At 33.3% G+C, this 22,857-nt stretch overlaps 1 protein-coding gene and 1 pseudogene across 1 annotated transcript in view; one reads left to right on the top strand and one right to left on the bottom strand.

Annotated features, from left to right (window-relative positions):
* The window catches only part of LOC145291477 (parathyroid hormone/parathyroid hormone-related peptide receptor-like), a 1,157,133-nt gene that overhangs the window by 848,249 nt on the left and 286,027 nt on the right, over positions 1-22,857 (top strand). The gene's annotated exons all lie outside the window — the stretch shown is intronic.
* Positions 18,049-18,165, bottom strand: LOC145291641 (5S ribosomal RNA; annotated as a pseudogene).

Here is a 22,857-nt window from a genome sequence, read left to right as displayed (position 1 = left end):
GAGAGAAAGGGGGTGAAATAGAGAAATAGGGAAGTAGAGAGAAGGAAGGAGAGAAATATACGTTTTAAAGCACATGTTTTGCTTTTCATATTTAGATGTCAGTATGGCTGAACTTAAACTGTGCACTGAATTCATAAACAAATGTTAATCTTCTTGTGCTGAGAGTGTCAACCGTTAAATATGTGTACTCGCAGAGATTTGTGAATTTTTACCTTCCAACAAGTACAGAATAAGTTGTGCACAAAGTTAATTAATGTATAAGCCGCCAGCTGGTTGGTTATCAATTAACTTATATGAAGCAAATCGTGAATTAAATCTAGTTGCTGCGAGAAAGCCAGTTTTATTTGCCTTGGGTGAGTGCTCCTTCGGTTTGGTTCGGTTCGGTTCGGTTCTTCGGTTATCTTAAAAGCTATCCAATTTACTAATCAATCTCCGGAAACTTCGCGTCGGTATTTTCCGGCAAGTTACGTAAGTACCAGAAGATGCAGAAGCGAAGACCGTCAGATGATTAATTCAAAACGCGTCGTTCCTCCTCTTTTCCCATGTTAAGAAAGGTCAATTTTTTTTTCATTTTTTTGAGTTTCACGTTTTCACGCTTTCATCAAAACCCGTCTTCTAAGAACTAATTAGCTAATCACCTTGGTATATTCCCGCTGCAAACGTAACCTTCCGGAAGATGCCCAAACAAAGTTGCCGGGGATTAAGTTGTAAAATGGCGAAGTACGAACCGATTAGATCAACTATTAATATCAACTTTCTTCATTTAAAACACGATTAAGACTCGTTTGATTCATTATTTTTTTAATCAGCTTTGATTAAAATTCTCTAATAGATAGGTTAATAGTACCTTTCAAGCCATGTCTGTTATAAACCAGTTTCTCAAAGCTCTTCACGGGGATGAAGGTATAACCTAAAATATTTTTTGCCATTGTGTTTTTTTTTTAAGTGAGCACAACCGATATCTTTCTGTTGAGACTTTCTTGTAAAATTAGTTCGGAGGAATGCGATGGTAATTCACAAAACCAATAACTAGACAAGCACTTTCAGAGATCTAAAGATATTGCTGTCAATCCTACACCGGTGATATCTTTCAATCGCTGTAGTGTTTGGTGTAAATGATAACGGTAGAGCTTACGCAAGTAGCCGAAAGATATCGAAGTGATTATCCAATCAGCTGTCAGAAAACGATAAGTTTCAATGGAAGTTTAAAATTCATTAAATTAACATTTTTTAAAACTGAAAATAACTTTCAACACGCTATGTCGACATAAAATCTTTTTATCGCATGATAAGAATGGCTTCTAAATAGAGAGGATTAAAAGGGAGATGACTATTTTTCTAAGCCGAATTCTATCTATATAACATTTTCATTAAATTTAGAGTTATTTTATTTACCTCGCTTTCAGCAGTTTAGACAAAGCAATGAAATTTGTTAGAACTTTTCTGCCTACATATTGACTATCCCCTGACGTCACTTCCCTAGGGTGTCGTTCTCATAGCATGCGATGGTTCCAAATGTTAGCCACCTGACCATGCACCCTGTTTACGTAACCAAACGCTTTTGCGACCACAATTCCCTAATGCTTATTAAATGTTGTATCGACAATTATTTAATACTTAGTACAATTGATCGCACCGTACCAAAGGGAAATCTAATCTGACTGAGACAGATTACGAAAGCACGTATTAGATCATTTGGAACAACAGTACTGTTTACTACTTATACTGTCCACTGTTACTTGAAATCTGAAATCGGCCATTTTTAGAAACACTCATTTCAATCGAAAAACAGATAAACCTGCCACTTGTTTTTGTTTTGAAATGAGCGTTTCTCTAAATGAAATCTCGCCTCCAAATCTCACGGAAGGTTAACTCTGATCGTGTCACTTGGCGCTTCACTTCAAAGCGATGTGTCTTAAAACGACGAATACTTATTTCTCATTAGGCATAAGAAAGGCCCGGTTTCGTTGAAGTCCGCGAAATTTATTCAATCCGATGTAGGTAAACACAGAACCTTATTTATAGATGCGCCTTTGCATCTCGGTGACAAGCTTTGTCGCCGTTCAATTTAAAAGCGAATTTTCATCATTGCAATGCGCAGATTACAAAGAGTGATATAAACTTGAGAGTCAGCCAAGCATCTTTATACGATTCTCTGTCTGTCGGTCGCTCTTTAGTTTCAAACAGCATTTTTATTGGTTTATCAATCGTTAGTTTGTCATTCTGAAGTTTAACATAGGATTTTCGTTGATTTATTATTTTGATATTTAAAATGTCTTTTTCGTTAAGCTAATATTTTGAAGTTTAAAATGTCCTTTTTGTTTGTCTGTCATTTTGAAGGTTCAAATGACTTTTTCATTGGTCTGTCATTTTGAAAGTTAAACTATCATTTTCGTTAATCTGCCATTTTGAAGTTAAAAATGGCGTTTTAGTTTATTTGTTAATCTTATATTAAAAATAGCATTTTCGTTAGTTTGTCATTCTAACGTTTTAAATATCATTTTCTCAGTTTTTGAATACCTTTTTTTACATTTAACCCCAAACAAGGCACAGTGCCACTTTGATGATCAGGAATATGAGTTGCAGAGATACTATGTAGGGAGTCTAGCAGCGAGATGTTTGTTCACATTACACTTGAACATACATGTTAGTACAGTTGGAGAAGCAGGAAACCAGAAGAGAATTCCGAAGTCTAGCAGTTCTGGGGAAGAAACTATTTTCATTGGTCTATCACGTTTAAATTATGAACAGCAATTTTGTTGGGTCATCATTCTTAAATTAAAAATTGTTTATGATCATATGTCACTTCTATGTTTTAAATTAAATCTTGATCGGTTTGTGTCGCGTATGATTAAACAGGCGTTTTGTTGGTCTTCCAGGTTAAGTTAAGCTTCTATTGCTAAACGCGTAGATTGAATGAGCACGTCGTAAGAATATCCGTTCTTGTTTATTTGCTTTCGGACAAAACCAACCCACTAACTTGTCCTCTTAGAAGTTCCAACATGGCGCCGGGAAAATGTCTTCGTTTCAATTGACGTCTGAACTCGTTGTTGTATCAAGATTCTGTAGAAAACAGAATTCAGCAGACAATTGTTTTAACTAATTGCCTCCACGGGGTTTGTTTCCCGATGGTAAAAGTTTTTTTTTTTTTTCCTGTCCAGAAAAACAATCCGTTATCAGTTACACAAGGTAAAAAACAAAAAAAAAAACAGCGTAAAATTCAAACACATACGGAGGCCCTGAAGTAAATTAATTAGAAACTTGTTTTCAACGTTTCTTGTCAAAAGCAAACATGTATAAATTACTCGTAAATAAACACATAAGGATTATTGAAGAAACCCATCAACAATAAATTCATACAAAAGGAAGAGTTTTCTTTGCTTCATTTTTTTTTTGCAAGATTCAGAATCTGTTTAATAACAAAAACAATTGTTTATAAAAAATCTTCAATTCTTGTAAAATATATCAGAACTCCAAATGAGCATATTTCTTTAAATGTTTATATTTTTTTAATAAATAAAAGAAAGGGGAACCGACTTTGCTTGGTCGTAAAATACGCTACAATATATTTTAATTCATGCAGATTTCCTATTTACTATCATAGAACCAATTCTCTATTGAATATTATATTGTACCTATTTAGTAGTGACTTGTGTGGCAACAGCAAGAACCGAAACTAATTGTCGAATATCTGTTTGTATGCGTTATTTATTCATCCAAACAAAGATTTTACTCGTTATAAACCACCCTTGGCATGTTACTAGTTTCTGCTAATTTCTCGTGTTATGTGACCAATAGTTTAAGAGTTTATCAGTTAAATATTTTCACACAGATAGACACGCACACCCACATATATTGTTTTAGTAAAGTTTCATTGAACGGCAGGGATGTTTGTGTTCATTTCTCTTGCGAACCGTCTCTTTCATTGGGCGTTCCAATGTTCGAATCTTCTGTTCGAGTGTGAAAAGTAATTCCCCATAACCACGAATGTTTTCACCACTCATGAGTCGTCTTAAGTGCTTTATATATATATATATATATATATATATATATATATATATATATATATATATATATATTACATAGAGGTCACCAGTTATCAAGGCCCAGTGGCCACTCAGGGATAAGGGTTATTGCGTGTACAGTAATCAATGAGATAGTATTGTAGTAATCATTAGTATTGGGGGGGTGATAGAGTGTTTTACATAAGGGGCGGTTTGTCAGGAGTTTGTTCATGTTGGACTTGAAGACATCCAAGCTGTAGTAAGGTGGGAAACAGGCAAGCGGCAGAGAGTTCCACTGGCGTGCAGTTCTAAGAAAGAAGCTTTGCACGTGGAATCTACGTTTGGATTTAGGCACAGATAAAGAGTGGGGAAAATTGTTGACAGTAGTTTCAGCCAGACGGGTGTTTCTCGTGAAAGATTGGCGAGGGGGGACGAGGGATTGGAGCTCAGACGAGCACCTGCCATGGAAATAGCAATAAAAAAAGATAGGCTCGCAACGTCTCTTCTGTGGGAGAGAGGTTGCATGGAAGAGAAAAGAGCATCCCCCACTAAACAACGAAGTCTATTTTGTACTCTGTCAAGGCAGGATAGGCTGTTTTTAGCAGCTCCTGCCCAGATGTGGCAGCGTACTCCATCCTTGGATGTACTTGGCTGTTATACAGATAGAGAATTGCATCAGTAGTGAGATATCTTCTGGAGCGGTAGAAGGATCCCACCATTTTCCCAGCGTCCCTAGCAACAGATTTGATGTACGTGTTCCATTTCAGATCAGGAGTAAAGGTCAAACCCAGAAGCTTGTCAAAACATGGAGCTTCTCCAAGACGAGAGCCATCCATTTCAATTGATGCCAGATGGGGATCAGAGCGTTGATGATGTAAAGATAGAAGCTTGGTTTAAGATGCATTAAAAGTGACCAGCCACCTGCTCAAGATCAGAGGAGAGAGAATTAGAGAGAACTTTGTCATTTACGGCCTTTGATGTGTTGCCATAGATGGTCGTGTCATCAGCATAGATGTCAACGAATGATTTAAGTATGTGTTTTGAGAGATCATTGATGGAGATCAGGAAGAGAGTTGGGCCCAGGATGGACCCCTGGGGGCTCCAGCATTAATACTGTGGGCCTCTGATTTCTGCCCATCAACCACTACTCTTATGAACCTCTCGGGGAGAAACGATTTAATAATTGAGAAAACATTTCCAGTAATACCATAGCTGGAAATCTTGTGAAGTAGGCCCTTATGCCATACCTTATCGAAGGTCTTCGATATGTTAAGAGCAATTGCCCTGGAAAGGAAGCCTTTGTCAAGAGATTCACTAATCGTATGTGATATAATCGTTAGCACATCTGCTGTAGATCTTGTAGGGCGGAAACCATATTGCATGTCACTAAGAAAGTTGTTTCTGTTGAGGTGGTTTACTACTTTATTTAATATGGATTCCAACAACTTACTCATGACACACAGGAGACTTATTGGTCTTTACTGAGAGGGAGATGGTTTTTCACTTTAATTCTTAAATACAGGGCATACTGATGAGGTTTTCCAGGGTGCTGGAAAGCACTTCTCATTAAGGCAACGTTTAAACAGTTTTGTAAGTATGGGGGCAAGTTCTGGTTGGGGCTTTTTCAGCACTATAACTGGAATGGCATCAGGGCCAGTTGCTTTACTGGAATCGAGGTTCTTGATTAGCTTGGCGACCTCACGCACAGATATTTGTATGTTGCATAGCGTGTTGTCTGTTATAGGAAGAAATACAGGGAGTTGATGGTCATTATCGCATAGGGTAGAATTAGCTGCAAAGTTCTTGGCAAATAGTCTGGCCTTGTCTGATGCTGACGAAATGACCTCAGGTCCATTGATGATAGTTGGGGTAGAACGCACACTTCTGTTCAAGATCCTGTTTGCTATTTGCCAGAACTGGTGGGAACCAAGCCGCTGCTCAACTACTTTGGATTTAACAGACTGAGCATATAGCTCTCTTGCATGTTTTATTACTCTTTTACAGTGGTTGCTGGCAGTGCTGAAAGCAGCTTTAGTCTCAGTACATCTATTACGTTGGTAGCTATGGAAAAAGTGATTTCTGTGCGCGATGGCAGCAGCACATTCAAGAGAGAACCATGGCTGGCTGTTAGGTTTTTGTTGGAATTTTTTGGATGGTATGAATCGGTCTATGCCTATAATTAACCATTCTGTCAGGTCTGCTACTATAGAGGACACATCCTTTTTAAACATGGAATGCAGAGGTAGGTCAGATATGAATGTACGGAAGCTATCCCAGTCAGCCATAGAGTATCGATATACAGTACGGTGGAGATGTACGTCTGAAGACATATTATATATAGTAACACTGTTTATTAGTAGGTACAACAGCTTGAACAGTTCTAAATCTTGATGCAAATTGACAAAACGATTCAGTGATTCAATAATTAATATCCAACGGAAATAATGACATACTTGTTATAACGAATAATGATTGACTTTTTCCATCGGAATTATTGAAATAAAGTATATATATATATATATATATAATATATAGATATATTGTTTTCACAAAATCAAGACAACAAAGGTTGGATTGATAGCAACAAAAAGTGTATTTTCATTGTTTGTTACAAATGTTTCGCGACCATTCGGACAATTTTAAACCTTATATCGTTTGAAAATATTCACAAGAACGGCATCTCATCAGACGTTGAGAAAAAACACAAAACCACTTTTTAATGAACAGTATGGAATCCATTTCCCTTTTAAGGAAAACTATGCGCTAAAAGATTTACCCACATTTCTTTCTTCAGGGGTTTTTCCGTTTTCTGTTTAAAATTCTGTATATTATAAATAAGATATATATATATATATAATAAATGACAAAAGTCTATATTCCAAAGTTCATGATATTGACCATCTTACAATTTATTTTTTATTCAGTTGACATTTACAATCATTGACAGTATCTGTTTCGTAGCACAAAATCAATCACTTAATTATTATATCCATCAGTTAATCTATTGCCCTAGAATTGTCCGAGGCATACACTGATATATCCTCGGAAGAAATCAACATTATTAAAAAATGTAGAAAATCAGTTCTAATAAATAACAATAACCAATGGATAAAAACTAAAATGAAAAATTCGTTTGATTTGGCGATGGGTGCCAGAGATTGCAGAGGCATCAGATCTTGTGGGACTATTCATTCTATATACCCTCACAAGCATATTCGATACTACGGATATCGGCCTATATAGAGATGACGGACTAGTTATAATAAAAAAAAACTCCAACAAGATCAAGGGAGAAAACTTTAAGAAAATCATACACAATGAAATGAAAAAATTAGGCCTAAAAGCAGACGTATCAGCTAACATAAAAATAACAAACTTCCTGGACGTCACGTTAAACTTAGATAAAAACACATATGAACCATACCTAAAAGATAACGCTACTCCAATTTACCTAAACCCCAAGTCCAATCATCCACCATTAATTATAAAACACATTCCTAACTCGATCGTAAGTAGACTCAGTAATAACTCAAGCGATGAAAACGCATTTAACAGGTCAACCAATATCTACGAAACAGCCCTAAAAAAGAGTGGATACAAAAATATCGATATCAAATATAAGCAACAAAACACCAACAACTATAATAAAATTAAAAATAGAAGAAAAAGAACTATGATTTGGTATACCGCCCCATACAATCAAATGTTAAAAACAAAACTTAGCAAGAAATTTCTAGATCTTATTGAAAAACACTTTCCCGCAACCAACCCCTTACACAAAATCTTCAATAAAAATACCTTAAAGTTATCCTACAGTTGTTGCAAAAATTTAGAGATGATAATTAAAGCACATAATAACAAAATACTAAATAAAAACAATGTAAACAACAACAAAATAAACAATAAAAATGTAGACACCATGACAAAAATAATAATAATAATAATAATAATAATAATAATAATAATAATAATAATAATAATAATAATAATAATAATAACAAACCAACCCCGGACAAGAACAACCATACCATAAATAAAAATACTAATAACGAACAAGATAAATGCAACTGTGGACACCGCACACTTTGCCCAGTTCAAAATAAATGTCTAACAAAAAGCGTAGTTTATAAGGCAACAACATTTGCGAAAGAAACCCCGAATAACAAGAAATATTACGTAGGCATGACTTCCTTAGATTTTAAAACCAGATACTATGACCACAAAAGTACATTCAACAATAAAAAACACCGTATAAAAACAACACTAGCGAATAAATACTGGGAACTCAAAGAAAGCGGAAAATAATAAAACAAGCTACCACATGTAGGCATTTAGACGACCCATGTAAATTATGCCTTCATGAAAAATTTGCTATCCTGTACTTTAAAGAACCCCAAAATGTATTAAACTGTGGAAGAGAAATAGCAAATAACTGTGTTCACAAAATAAAACTTATTCTAGGATAGAGATACAAAATAGCTTTAAAACTAACAAAAACAATAGAAAATAAACAAATAAATAAATTAAATAAACATGAATAGACATTAACGATCACATATATGTATGTATATATATATATATGTATATATATGTACATATATGTATGTGCACATATGTATATTTATAAAAGAAAAAGGAAAAGGTCTGCCTTAAACCACTAACCTAGTTCTAAAACAGATCCTTTGTTCGATAAAATGCATGCCCATTGGCTGATAGGAAGGGGCGCGGTGGATACTAGAAAGCTAATTGGCTAACTAAAATCCTCAACAGAAGAGGACCATATAAAAGGAGAAACAACCACAGAATTCGCGCATAAGCCTAACGAATCCTAGAGTGGATGAAACGCCGAATATTCAGTGTAGCTTAATCGCCATATATATTTTATAAATTACTATATATATATATATATATATATATATATATATATATATATATATATATATATATATATATATATTATAAAAAAATTATCGAAACGTTAACTCGATTCTGATTGTGGAAACGTGTGTAACTAAGCAGATAAAAAACGGTAATAAAATATTTTTTTTGCTCTACAATAATATTGAGCATTTTTTCAGGTTTTTAATACTTGGGCTTTGTATATATATATATATATATATATATATATATATATATATATATATATATATATATATATATACATAAAAAGAACGAAAATTGAACAAGAATCTTTATACATAATTTTGTAGAGTTGTGATTGCAATAAGCAATGCCGGAAGATTTACATCATTCTACATCTCCAGAATGTATCTTACTCTCGACTTAGTCGTCTATTTGTATAATAACAAAATATGTCCTGAAGTGCTGTTGCTGCATTAAATGAGGGGTTGCTTAGAGTAACCTTTCTTAACTTGACAGGAAAAAAATTGTTTCAAAATCTAGTGGGGATGTCCTTTTCCCCTCTCTAATATCTCTTTCTCAAAGAAGAGATGTAGCTAGTCTATCTCTGCGATCGTCATTTTCGTGTCAAGTGCTTGACTGAGCTTCAATCTCTGGCCTCCTACTGTAAAACATTAATGGCTAAACTTGTCTAGCTACAACCACTGCTAACAATTTCCTTTACTGTCTATCTACTAAAATGAAACAATAATTTGATGAGCAAATCTTGTTTCTTAGAGCTGCCGATCTATGGAACACTTCTCAGCTGACTATAACATGGTCGCCTTTAAGTCCGACGCAAGTCTTTGTTGAGCCATTCTCGTAAATAATCTATTGCTATCCAATTTCCACAACTATCGATTATCTCGGTGTTCGCTTATTAACTTTTTTCCTCGCGTAACCTCTAAGTCTTGATAAGCGATTATCTTCCATGTAAAAAAAAAACATTGATATTAATATTGATTGAGATATTATATTTTGATATATACCTTCTAAAATAAAAATGATGGCTTTGGTTGTACCGTTTTCTTTTTTTCCGTATCCGTTACCGTTTGATATCCAATTGAATATGTGTGATAAACACCTGCAAAAAAGTTTCAAATATGTATTGTGTATATAAAGGCAGAAATTAAGCGCTTAACAGATCCGTAGAAAATAACGGATATTGTAGTGATGGGGACCAGTCTGGTTACTGATGTCTGGAGAAAGCGACGGTGTCTAGGCATACGTCGCAATAGATGAAAAGAGAATGGGGCAATGGAGTTAGAATGTAAAAGGCTAACGTCTGGTTTCATTGAAAGTCCCGCGTTGAAAGGTGAATCGATACTTTATGAAACTGGAATAAGTAAAATAGTAGTGCAATTTTACTAACAGTCCTTGACTCAAAATTTTGTTACAAAATTTATATTGTGGGAAACGTATATAGTATTTATTCGAATGAAATAAGAAAAAATTGCTTTTTTTTTTTTAATTTATTTGCGGACTATTATTCTCATCTTCATAGTTTTTGTTTCACGACGTTTCGGCTAACTATTCCCTTGGCCTTCATCCGGTTATTAACTGCGACAGGATAGGAATGCTGAATCTTTTTACTGTATCTTCAGTAATTACTGCCTTCTCTGGTTGTTGTCGTCTTACCACTAATCCTTTGGCCGACTTTGGGTAGGATTGAAACCGCTATCTTCAAACAATGCTCACCTAGAACTATTGAGATTCAACGTCTCTATCCACTGTGTCACGGGCCCCGAAAGGCGATCAAGGGTGGATTTTTTGGTCTTATAAATCGAAGTTTTGTTTTTTTCCAATGATTCAAGTTATTTTCAAGAATTCCAATAATTAAATAAAAAAAGAAATGTCTTTAAGTTGAGAAATTAATTTATACGAGGACGCACTATTTTATTTTATTGTAGACTTCGACTAAAGACAATAAGCCCAAGTGTATATGTATGCAAAATGATACACAGACATCTCTTAATATATTCACATATATATGAGTGCATATATGTACATATATCTATCTATCTATCTATCTATAAAAGTGAAAGTATCTGTCTGTCTGTTTGTGTACATTTACCTACACAATAACTCTGTCAACTTTCAGTTTACAGACTCGAAATTTGATAGACAGGGTAGTGAGATTTGGAAAAATCTTTGTAATCGGTTTTTGGTCAGAAATTTGGCTCTTAAGGGGTCAAAGTTAAACGATTTAACTATTGAGAACTCTGCCAAATTCCGCCGCCAGTTTTGGGTCTAAACACTTGAAATTTTAGATATAGGTACATTGGACATATATCTAATTAATAACTTCATTTTAGCCCAAAAAATAAATGTTAAGGGGTCATAATAGGGGTCAAAGTTTAAAAAAAATTTACCTCTGCGGTCGTTACCAAATTACTAAAGTCAATTTATGGCGTAAACATTTGAAATTTTACATAAAGGACATGTTGAGCAAAAAAAAGTGGTTGTAGGAAGGCAGGCTCGAACCCGTACCGCGGAAAACGAAAAGAACTGAAAAAAAACGTGACGTCTTTGCTATTACGCCCACCGCCAAACCGGAAGTAACGTAGGTTTAAATTAAGTATAGACAATTGAAAAGAGGGGATGACTTTCGAAAATATCAGCGAAAAAAGCGACCCCTCCCTGTAGAAAAGTGCCCAGTTGAGGGTAAAGAAATTAATGTTTTTAGCCAATTTTTCGGTATTTGACGTCTAAAGGGACGAGCTTCAAAACGATATTGATCTTGTAAAAATTCGTCGCCTCTGTCGAAAGTTTTAGGCAGACATGCAAACATACATACATTTATATATTGGTAGCTCAAAATTTCGACCCAAACCGATTAAAAAGCTTACCCTATCTCTGAATATCCTTTATGTAAAACTTCAAATGTTTAGACAAGAAATTGTCTGAGTAATTTGGTAGAAACTGCAGAGGTCAAATTTTTTTAAACTTTGACCCCTATTATGACCCCTTAACATTTATTGTTTCGGGCTCAAATCAAGACAGAGTTATTGTGCAGGGAAATATACACAGACAAACACACTGACAGACAGACAAACAGATAGACAGACACTTTTACTTTTATAGATATTAATATATATATATATATATATATATATATATATATATATATATATATATATATATATATATATATATATATATATACTAATTCAATTAATACATTTATTATAATAAAGCTCTGTCTGTCTGTTGTATTATTTGTTTGTTCACATATGACGTCATAGAAGATTATGTCACACATGATATCAATAGTTTTTCACATTCGTCATCTACGATATCATAAAAAATGATATCACGCATACACACACACACACATATATAAAGATTAAGTCTTCGTATATGATAGCACCATATATGCGAGTTATATACGATGACGTCTTCAGAAAAATTTTTAAAGGGGCGGGCTAAAATTGAAGATCCTGGGCAACATCGGGTATTCGCAACTAGTATGGAGATAATAATTTCGATAAAATATACATATTTTAATTTAGTTGATACTAATTCGGTTAATAAACACACGCACACACACAAATATATTGTTATCATTTCAGTTCATATATATATATATATATATATATATATATATATATTAACTCAGTTAATATTGAACTCAGTTTGGATATTAATTTAGTTGATTAATATATATATTAATACACTTTATATATATATATATATATATATATATATATATATATATATATATATATATATATATATACAATGAAAATTACAATTGAATTTACCAAAATGATCCAAGATGGTAAAATTAAAGTAAATTATAAATATTAAAGAATTAATATTTATAAAATTATCTCAGTTGGATAAAAAAGCTCGATAAAACCAAATAGGAAATAGAGCTTATAATATGAGCAAACAGTTAATAAAATATTTTATTTTTATTATAATATATTTTATTTTTGTATTTATTTATTTATTCTTTATTTTCTATATATTTATTACTTATTTATTTATTTATTTTTATTTTATTTTTAGTGTCGTTTAACAACTCTTGCTGACATTTTTTAAGTGATGACTTGTACATTTCAGTTGACCTATATTATTTTGCCCTATATATTTTTTCGCGCCTTTAACATTTGGGTCATTTTGACTTTTGTTTCCATTTATTTTATATTTTATATTTAACTTTATCATCATTTTTTTCTCTTCTTTCTCTTCCCAGATCTTTCTTATTTATATTTATGTCTCGGAAGTAGAGTGAAAAGCACATCTTATTTTTCTTTTATTAATATTATTGAAATCTTTTCTTTTTTCCCCTTGTACAAATTTTTGTGAATTATTCCATGGATTTCTGCCTTTGGATTATTATGGACCATCTTCTTCCATTTACGGGATCTCCTTGGATTTTACTTGTACAAATGGAAATTCTTTTAACTTTTTTGAAATTTTACATTTGGATTTTACCGTCACTGGATTTTTTATCTTCCACCAGACTATCTAATTGTGTGCAATCACCTTTTTCTTCACCATATTCCCTCTGCTTCACTTTTTTTTGTTTTCAAGTAAGATCTTTGACTTACTTGTTGTTTCATAAAATACTTCTGCATGCAAAATCCAATCCCGCATTTTGCTAATTCCTACCCTCTGATGAGAAGGAGAGTATTTCTTCGAAACTCCGCAGATTAAGGACTATCCATTTATCTAGTTTTTCCTTTTCAGATTAAATATGTTTTTAACTTATTTCAAAGTGTTTTTTAACATATTTTATTAACTGTTTGCTCATATATATATATATATATATATATATATATATATATATATTCAATTAATATATGTTTATATTTCGATCTATCTGTGAATGTATTTCGCTATTCCTATTCATATATCAGTTCCTTTTCTTTGGCTTCATCAAATAAATGCATGATCATCATCACCATTTCCAATAACCATAATATTTTTACACGCGCGTGCGTGCACCCGCACATATCATATAGCAACCTCTTAAATTCCTTACTTACCACTACCTCACATTCATCAGAATCAATCCATCATCTTCTGTTAGCGATGGTGAATCCTATAAAAGAATTCATATTTCTCAAATCTGTGTATCTTGATTCCTCGCAGTTCGATGACTCGGTAAAAATCAAATATGATTTTTTTTTTCTGTTCTCGCTTCATGTGGCAAAGGAAATTAGTTTGAAAAAAAAAAGAAATTTAACCGCGACGACGTTAAGACGAAAAATTTATAGACAACAAATCGAAGCGGTTTTTAATATCCTGCACTTTTCTGCCTCGTTTGATTTTCATAAAAATTTAATTGTGGTACGCTTATCTACGTCAATTATCTTTTCTTTTTCTTTTCTTTTTTCTGTATAAGATTTTCAGTAGGCAGACAAGCTGCATCCATTCAATACGCACGTTTTTTGACGAAAACGTTATTTCGAACTGATGCTAGATAGATTAAATTTAATACTTCTTTTTAATCAGAAGGGTGAGAGACTAAAGAAAATACTATTTTAAAGTTAAGCGTAATGAACCATAAAAATGTGCATTAACAAAAGCATATCTACAGAAGTACGCGTCATGGTTCTAGGGGCATAACTACTCTCAATATCGGCATTTATTTCCTTCTAAACACAGGAAAATATGACATAAGGCCGTGGGAGAATCAAGCAAGCTCCTCTAAAGGAGGAGTACTCTGATCTATTAAAAAATTGCCTGCGTAAACATGTCGGTATCCTTTAGTCAAAGTGGCTCAATCAGTACGTAATAAACTTATTCCACCCCAAAGAGAGGACGCAAGTCCTGGGAATGTGGACCTTCTAGAACTACTCAAAAGGAATACCTCAGCCAGACAGATTAAAGGCCACTGAAATGGCTTAGTTCTTCTGGAATTGTCATGATCAAAGTCGCAACTAGTATGTACCTACCATTGTGACGGAACGCAAATGAATGGCACAAATTGGTGTATATCCTTCCTTCTCGCCGCAGGAAGATATGACACAGGGTCAATATGGTTGAGAAAGTCAACCGAAGCTCATAAAGAGGGAGCACTCTGATCTTTTAAAGCTGCCATGGCATCCCTATCGGCATTCCTCGGTCAGGGCGTCTTAGGTAGCAAGTACTATACTTCACGCAAAAGACAAGAGGCAAGGCCGGATCTGCTAGCACTACCCACCCAGAACGATGCTTTAGCTCGCCAAATAAAAAGCTATCGAAATAACCCAGTTTTGTCGATGTCGGAACTTCTCTGATCGCGACCTGACACTACATGACACAATAATAGTCGCACTTAGATGCGTGGGGTGTTTGTCCTGGTGCAGTCGTGTAAGTTCTGAGGCGGCAAAATTTACTCCTTAATGCACAAAATTATAGTTCTCAAAATCAGTTTCACGCATATGGATCCGTGCATACACCTACCTTAAAACAAATGAACTTAACCAATCACAGGCTTCTCTGTAAAATTGTCAAATGTCTTTTTTTATTATTATTATTATTATTTACCTTGAGCCAATAAAAACGGATTGTTCCTCAAATAGATTAATGTGGTTCAAGTAGAACTAACATCTATATTACAGTTACCGATGCTTCTAATGTCTTGTAATAATGCGTTAACTTTTCACACTGTCGCACGCAAATAATGTACCTTTTATAAGAAAACTTCAATAAGTACTCTATCCACTAGACCAGGGGAGGGGTCCTTGCGGACAATTCTAGTACAAATTTTAAGAACTTCAATGTGAGAACAGTAGTTCGAAGAATCCAAATAATTTGAATAATCAATCTTCATTTTAAAAATACAGAACCGCTGACATTTAGTTTTCTTATTCTTGGAAACCTACAATTTAAGTATATATATATATATATATATATATATATATATATATATATATATATATATATATAGTAAGTTATAAAATATACATGGCAATTTAAGCTGCACAGAATATTCCGCGTTTCATCCACGCTAGGATTCATCAGGCTTATGCGAGGAGTTGTGGTTGTCTCGCGTTTTTATATACGCACATTCTATTGAGTTTTTAGTTAGTCAATCAGCTTTCTAATTTCCATCGCACCCTCTATTATCAGCCAATAAGCAGGCATTTACAGGACAAAGGCCTAGTTGACCTCCGGTTCACCCCTTCCTTTGTGTGTGTGCTATTTTAGCGGGGAACGTAGATATCTAGTGTTCTGACCTATTTTAAAACTAGGTTAAATGTGCTTTTTGGGTTTTTTTTATTTTATGTTAGTTTTAATATATACTAGCATGGGTGCCCGGCGTTGCACGGGTATTTGGAGGTGTGCGTTGGGCAAAAAAAAAAGTGGTAGTAGGAAGGCAGTCTTGAACCCGTACCGCGAAGAACGAAAATAACGGGAAAAAATGTGACGTCTTTGCTGTTACGCCCACCGCCAAACCGGAAGTGACGTAGGTTTAAATTAAGGATAGATAATTGAAAAGGGGAGATGACTTTAGAAAATATCGGTGAAAAAAGCGACCCGTCCCTGTTGAAAAGTGTCTAGTTGAGGGTAAAGAAATTAATGTTCTTTTGCCAATTATTCGATAATTGTCGTTTTAAGGGACGAGCTTCAAAACGATACTTGTCTTGTGAAAATCCGTCGCCTCTGTCCAAAGTTTTAGGCAGGCATGCAAGCATGCATACATACATTTATATATTGGTAACTCAAATTTTCGACTCAAACCGATTAAAAAGCTTGCCCTATCTCTGAATACCCGTATGTAAAATTTAGTTTAGACCAGAAATTGTCTGAGTAATTTGGTAGAGTCCGCCGATGTTAATTTTTTTAACTTTGATCCCTATTAGAGCATCTTAAGATTTATTGTTTTGGGCTCAAATCAAGTTATTAAGTTAGATCCATGTCCAATGAACCTATATCCAAAATGTCAATTGTTTATACCCAAAATTGTCGGAAGAGTTTGGTAGAGCTCTCAAAGGTGAAATCGTTGAACTTAGACCCCTTAATAGCACATTTTTTTGCCGAAAACAGATTACTAAGATTTTCCCAAACCTCAGTACCCTGTATATCAAATTTCAAGTCTGTAGACTTAAAATTGACAGAGTTATTGTGTAAGGAAATTTACACAGACAGACACACACAAAGACAGACACTTTTACTTTTATAGATATATAGATTGCTATCCTAGAGTAAAGTTTATCCTGTGAACACAGTTGTTCGCTATTTCTCTCCTACAGCTTAATAGATGTTGGGGTTCGTTAAAGTATAGGATAGAAAATTCTTCATGAAAGTATAATCTACATGGATCGTCTAGGTCTCTACATGTGTTTGCTTGTCTTACTATTTTCCATTCGACTACCGGCGAACATCCGCTTTCTTTGAGTTCCCAGTATTTGTTTGCTAGAGTTGTTTCATTCAGTGTTTTTTTTAATTTTTTAATGTACTTTTTGGTCATAATATCGGGTTTTGAAATCTAAGGAAGTCATACCTACGTAATATTTCTTGTTATTTGGGTTTTCTTTCGCAAATATTGTGGCCTGGTGAACTATGCTTTTGGTAAGACATTAGATGTGGGTAAAGTGTGCGAGATCTGAAGTTGCATTTATCTTGTTCATTATTAGTATTTTTATTTTTATTTCTAGTATGGTTGTTGTTGTTGTCTGGAGTTGGTCTATTATTATTATTATTATTATTATTATTATTATTTCTACTAGTTACATATGTGTCCTTTTTGTTGGGTTTATTTTTCTCATAGTGTCCACTTTTATTGTATCCTATACTTTAAAGAACCCCAAAATCTATTAAAATGTAGGAGAGAAAAAACGAACAACTGTGTTCACAGGATGAACTTAACTCTAGGATAGTGATACAAAATAATTTTAAAATTAACAATAACAATATAAAATAAATAAATACAATATACATAAATTATCACACACACACACATACACACACACACATATATATATATATATATATATATATATATATATATATATATATATATATTAAAGGCTTCCTTCAGTCTTGATAGACTATGGATACCCACAGTAAGGGTGCCTGAGCGGGAAATTTTTGTGGCAAGAGTTGCGCAATCTCCAACCACACCTCTCCTGATTCGACATTGTTGAATACCAGTGGCAAGTGGAGGTTCAGGACAACTGGAAACAATGCCGAGATAAGCGGAAAGCACATACAGCGCCTAGAATTCCCATATAGTCACCCATCTGGTACTAGCCAGGCTCAACGTTGCTTAACTTCGGTGATCTGACGAGAACCGGTGTGTCAACGTGATTATGCCGTATATATATATATATATATATATATATATATATATATATATATATATATATATATATATATATATATATATATATATATATATATATATATATATATATATATATATATATATATATATATATATATATATATATATATATATATATATATATATATATATATATAACATAAAATAAATTTAAAAAAACATAAAAAAAACAAAAAAAAAACACACATTTAACCTAGGTTTAAAATAGGTCAGAACACTAGATATCTACGCTACCCGCTAAAATAACACACACAAAGGAAGGGGTAAACCGGCGGTCTACTGGGCCTTTGTCCTGTAAGTACCTGCTTATTAGAAGGGATCGGTGGAAACTAGAAAGCTGATTGACTAACTAAAAACTCAATAGAATGTGCGTATATAAAAACGCGAGACCACCACAACTCCTCTCATAAGCCTGATGAATCCTAGCATGAATGAAACGCGGAATACTCTGAGTAGCTTAATAGCCATATATATTTTATAACTTACTACCTAGCTCTACCTTCTTATTGGGCAATTTTGAAGTAAATACTTAAAGCTTACGCATAAATTTATACTTTCGTATATTAATTTATGTGATGAAATCAAGTAGTCATATATATATGCATATAAATATATATATATATATATGTATATGCATATAAATATATATATATGCATATAAATATATATATATGTATATATATATATATATTTATATGCATTTTCGTATATTATGTGATGAAATCAAGTAGTCATATATATATATATATATTTATTTATATAAATATATATATGTATATATATATGTATATATATATAACTTGAACTTGTGCTTTTTTACTCATTATTTTGTGTTTATTACGTTTCTCCTACTATCTCAAACTCATGTATCCCCTAAAACTGTTTTCCTAAAATGTTTCCCTAAAACCTGACCTCTCAAAATCATGCCTTTGATAGAATTTCTGTGAAAATGATAGACTAAATTTGTCAGACAGTCACTTCTGAGTTTTTTTTCGGGATGTGTGACATGTTGTTTTCGTAGACATCCTGGTAACCCTACGTTTGACAAAAACCGACAACTTCATATATCTATCTATATTAACTCTTAGTGACTTTTCAGTAAATATATATGAAGAAAGAAATTCGGCAAAAAGGGCTGATTAACTCAGCTTTAATTTAATATAATGTTTGAGATCAATTGGCCACTTATTGGGAATTTAATGAAAAAATGTTATATCTTGCTGAATACTTAGTGTATTTCAAAATTCAAATTGCATTTATCAGAGGATCGTTTACCGATTTGAGCGTTTAGGCGAACTTGAATCTGAAGCACGTGTTGTAATTAAAGAGATCACTGAACACGAATGGGATCTTCGCAACTAGCGCATCATTGATTTTGCAAGCAGTACGGTTAGTGTGTGTTTTTTTTTATTTTCAACTACGTCCGAACTCAATACTTCATCGGATAATAATCAAGCGAGTTAAATAAAAAGATATTAGAAGTGCTGAAGTTGTGAAAAGTCTAAGAAACCACTTTTGTGTTTTCTCCGAACCAGGTGCAACACGCGTGGTCATGTGGTCACCACCCAGCGCTTAACAACGGTAGACATAAATTTCATCTGAAGTAAGTTTGAGACTGTTTCAAAGACATGTGACAACATGAACTGAGAGAACTTGGTCTTCATGGCGAACGGAATATTCGTGAAGATTGTAATCTAGCCACCTGCAAGTCTGCACGTTATGAAAAGAAGCATTGCATCCTCGGTTCAACTGGATATTTGACCTTGTTGAGAATTTGTTTGACTTTCATGGGATTGTTTTCATGAACATTGGCGATATTTACTTTCTTTCTCGCCGCAGGAAGATGTGAGACAACATCGATGGATGGAGAGAATAAAATTAGCGACCATGAGGAAGGGACATTCTTGTCTAATAAAAAGCGAACGAGCAGTCTCGTCGGCATTCCTCCGTCGGTGTGCTTCATGCAGGAAGCAATAAACTTACTCCACCCAAAGAAAGGTGGCAATGCTTGGAAAAGTGAATCTCTCAAAACTCTCCATGACGAATGATTCAGATATATATAAAACCTAGCGTTGCCGAGTGGACATGGACAGAGGTACTATGCTTAGGATATTGAGCAATCCCCAGAAAAGAACGGAAGAAGTTTCGGTAGGCCGTGCGCTGGAACTCCTCCTCTAAAAAACAAGTAAATGAAAACAACTTTCGTTCAATCCAAATAGCAGCGAGTACCCGTGCGACCACAAAAAAAAATAACCGAAGTATGAAGGCTCGAAACTGAAACGCGAAAGAGGGAAAAAGCTAACATGTTAGCTGCCATGGTCTCGACGTCTTTTAATGTCATAACACTATAAAATAACGTTATTTAAACATGCATTAAGTTTGCAAGGTGTACGTGACTTGCAAAAATCTCGGCGCAAAAAATGTGCGAGAAATGGTCCAGTTGACCACTACAGAATTAATCTATTTTTCTAATTTTCAGATATTAGGTGTCCGAGGAATCGGTTTTTCAGTTGGTGCCGGTTTTGACTCGGTCTGATGTGGCTGACGAAAGTTTTAGCGAGACATACAAACATACATACATGTACATACACACACTAACAGACAGGTGAGATTTATATTACAGAAGGCCACCGAAATGGCCCAGTTTCTGCCGGACTAATTGGTGAGATTTTCATCACGCATGTGTCCCTTATCGACATTATACGTTAAATGAATGGTGTAAAACTGGCGCTTGTGACTCTTATATAGGAAGTAGCGAAAATACTTATTTATACTTTATTCATGGTCGCGACTTCGACGCTCATTTATTTGGTCATGACTTGTCTTGATCTTTCAGTTTCTCGAGAAATTTCATTGATAGGATAGTAAGAATGCCTTCTATGTTCCATCCTGCTAGCACACTTCTCCCATAACTACATTGAAATTCTTCAGCTCATATTCAACGGCTTCTACGGTATTCAACGAGCATTGAGCTACGACTTAATATGCCGATGTTTTAATCCAGGCTTAATGAATCGTCATACATAATTTGAATATTCTGATGCTTTCAAATCGTCCAACTCCAAGACCCATCAATGGTCCACAAAAGCATCTATTCGTTGCATGTTATATGTATTAATTACTAATAACAGTTATCAAATGAAACAATATAATACATTACAAAAGTGTCTCAAACGTACTGTATAAATTATGACATATTTATTTAATCTCTGAATATGCTCTGGATTATTATTATTAACATATGGTCATCAATCTGTTATGAATATGTTTACACATATGCTTATGGTAGTTAGGCACTGCATTTACATAATGTCGTTTTCGGTTGTTTTTTTTTGTCTGAATACACTGTACAGTTGTCCATTTTTAAGGCTATATCTAATAAATTTAAAGTTGCTTTCAATGAGCACTTTTAACTGAAACCTGCAAAATAAATTCACGATCTTTAGAAAAATGTATTCCTTTTTTCTTAGTGTACTTTTTCCGAACAAATAAGCACGTCACAGTAAGCACAGTATATATGGTGTAATGATTGGCATTGAGTAATACATTTAAATAATACAAACAAACTATGTAGGAGAGAATCTATATTATAATTTCTAGTTTGGGGCCCGTTTATTTATGATCGACACAAAAATAAACCGCATTTGCGAAGAGAAAATTTCAAGTTATGAAATTCTGTTTATTATTCTATTTTATATTATCTTATTATTCATTATTCTGTTTAAGTTAAGTTTCAAGTTATGTAATTCTGTTTATTATTCTATTTTATGTTATCTTATTATTCATTATTCTGTTTAAGTTAAGTTTCAAGTCATGTAATTCTGTTTATTATTCTATTTTATATTATCTTATTATTCATTATTCTGTTTAGGTTAAGTGTCAAGTAATGTAATTCTGTTTATTATTCTATTTTATGTTATCTTATTATTCATTATTCTGTTTAGGTTAAGTGTCAAGTAATGTAATTCTGTTTATTATTCTATTTTATGTTATCTTATTATTCATTATTCTGTTTAAGTTAAGTGTCAAGTAATGTAATTCTGTTTATTATTCTATTTTATGTTATCTTATTATTCATTATTCTGTTTAGGTTAAGTGTCAAGTAATGTAATTCTGTTTATTATTCTATTTTATATTATCTTATTATTCATTATTGCAAATACAACACACAATGAGTCGATAACTCATTCTGTAAAAAATAAAATAACTCAATTCCACTAAGTTAGTCTTAAAATCTTCATCTGCAAGATATGTACAAACTTATTTTTAATATTTTCTGTTTTTAAAAAAAAACATTCAAAAATTATTGAGTGGAAAAGAAAACTGGCAAAGATTTTCTTATATTATTTGAATTATTGACTAAAAGTAATCACGCTGTCAGTTCTATTGGCGTCGTTGAATTGAACTGTTGACTTTAGGTAAGTATTTATAAAAGCAATTAAAACATAGGTCACTTGATGTAAACAATATTTGTTGATTTTGTGCTGCGGGTTAGATTATTTTTATTATTCAAACTACTGTTCTCATTCACATGGTAATATATATATATATATATATATATGTGTGTGTGTGTGGGGGGGATGTGTGGGGGTTAGGGTGTGTGTGTATGTCAAACGTGATCATACCATATATATACATATATATATATATATATATATATATATATAC

Source organism: Euprymna scolopes, chromosome 12, assembly GCF_053919585.1.
Source record: "Euprymna scolopes isolate OS-2025 chromosome 12, ASM5391958v1, whole genome shotgun sequence".
NCBI classification, from domain to species: Eukaryota; Metazoa; Mollusca; class Cephalopoda; order Sepiida; family Sepiolidae; genus Euprymna; species Euprymna scolopes.
Note: the sequence above shows the minus strand (reverse complement) of the source record. Positions and strands in the feature narration are given on the sequence as shown.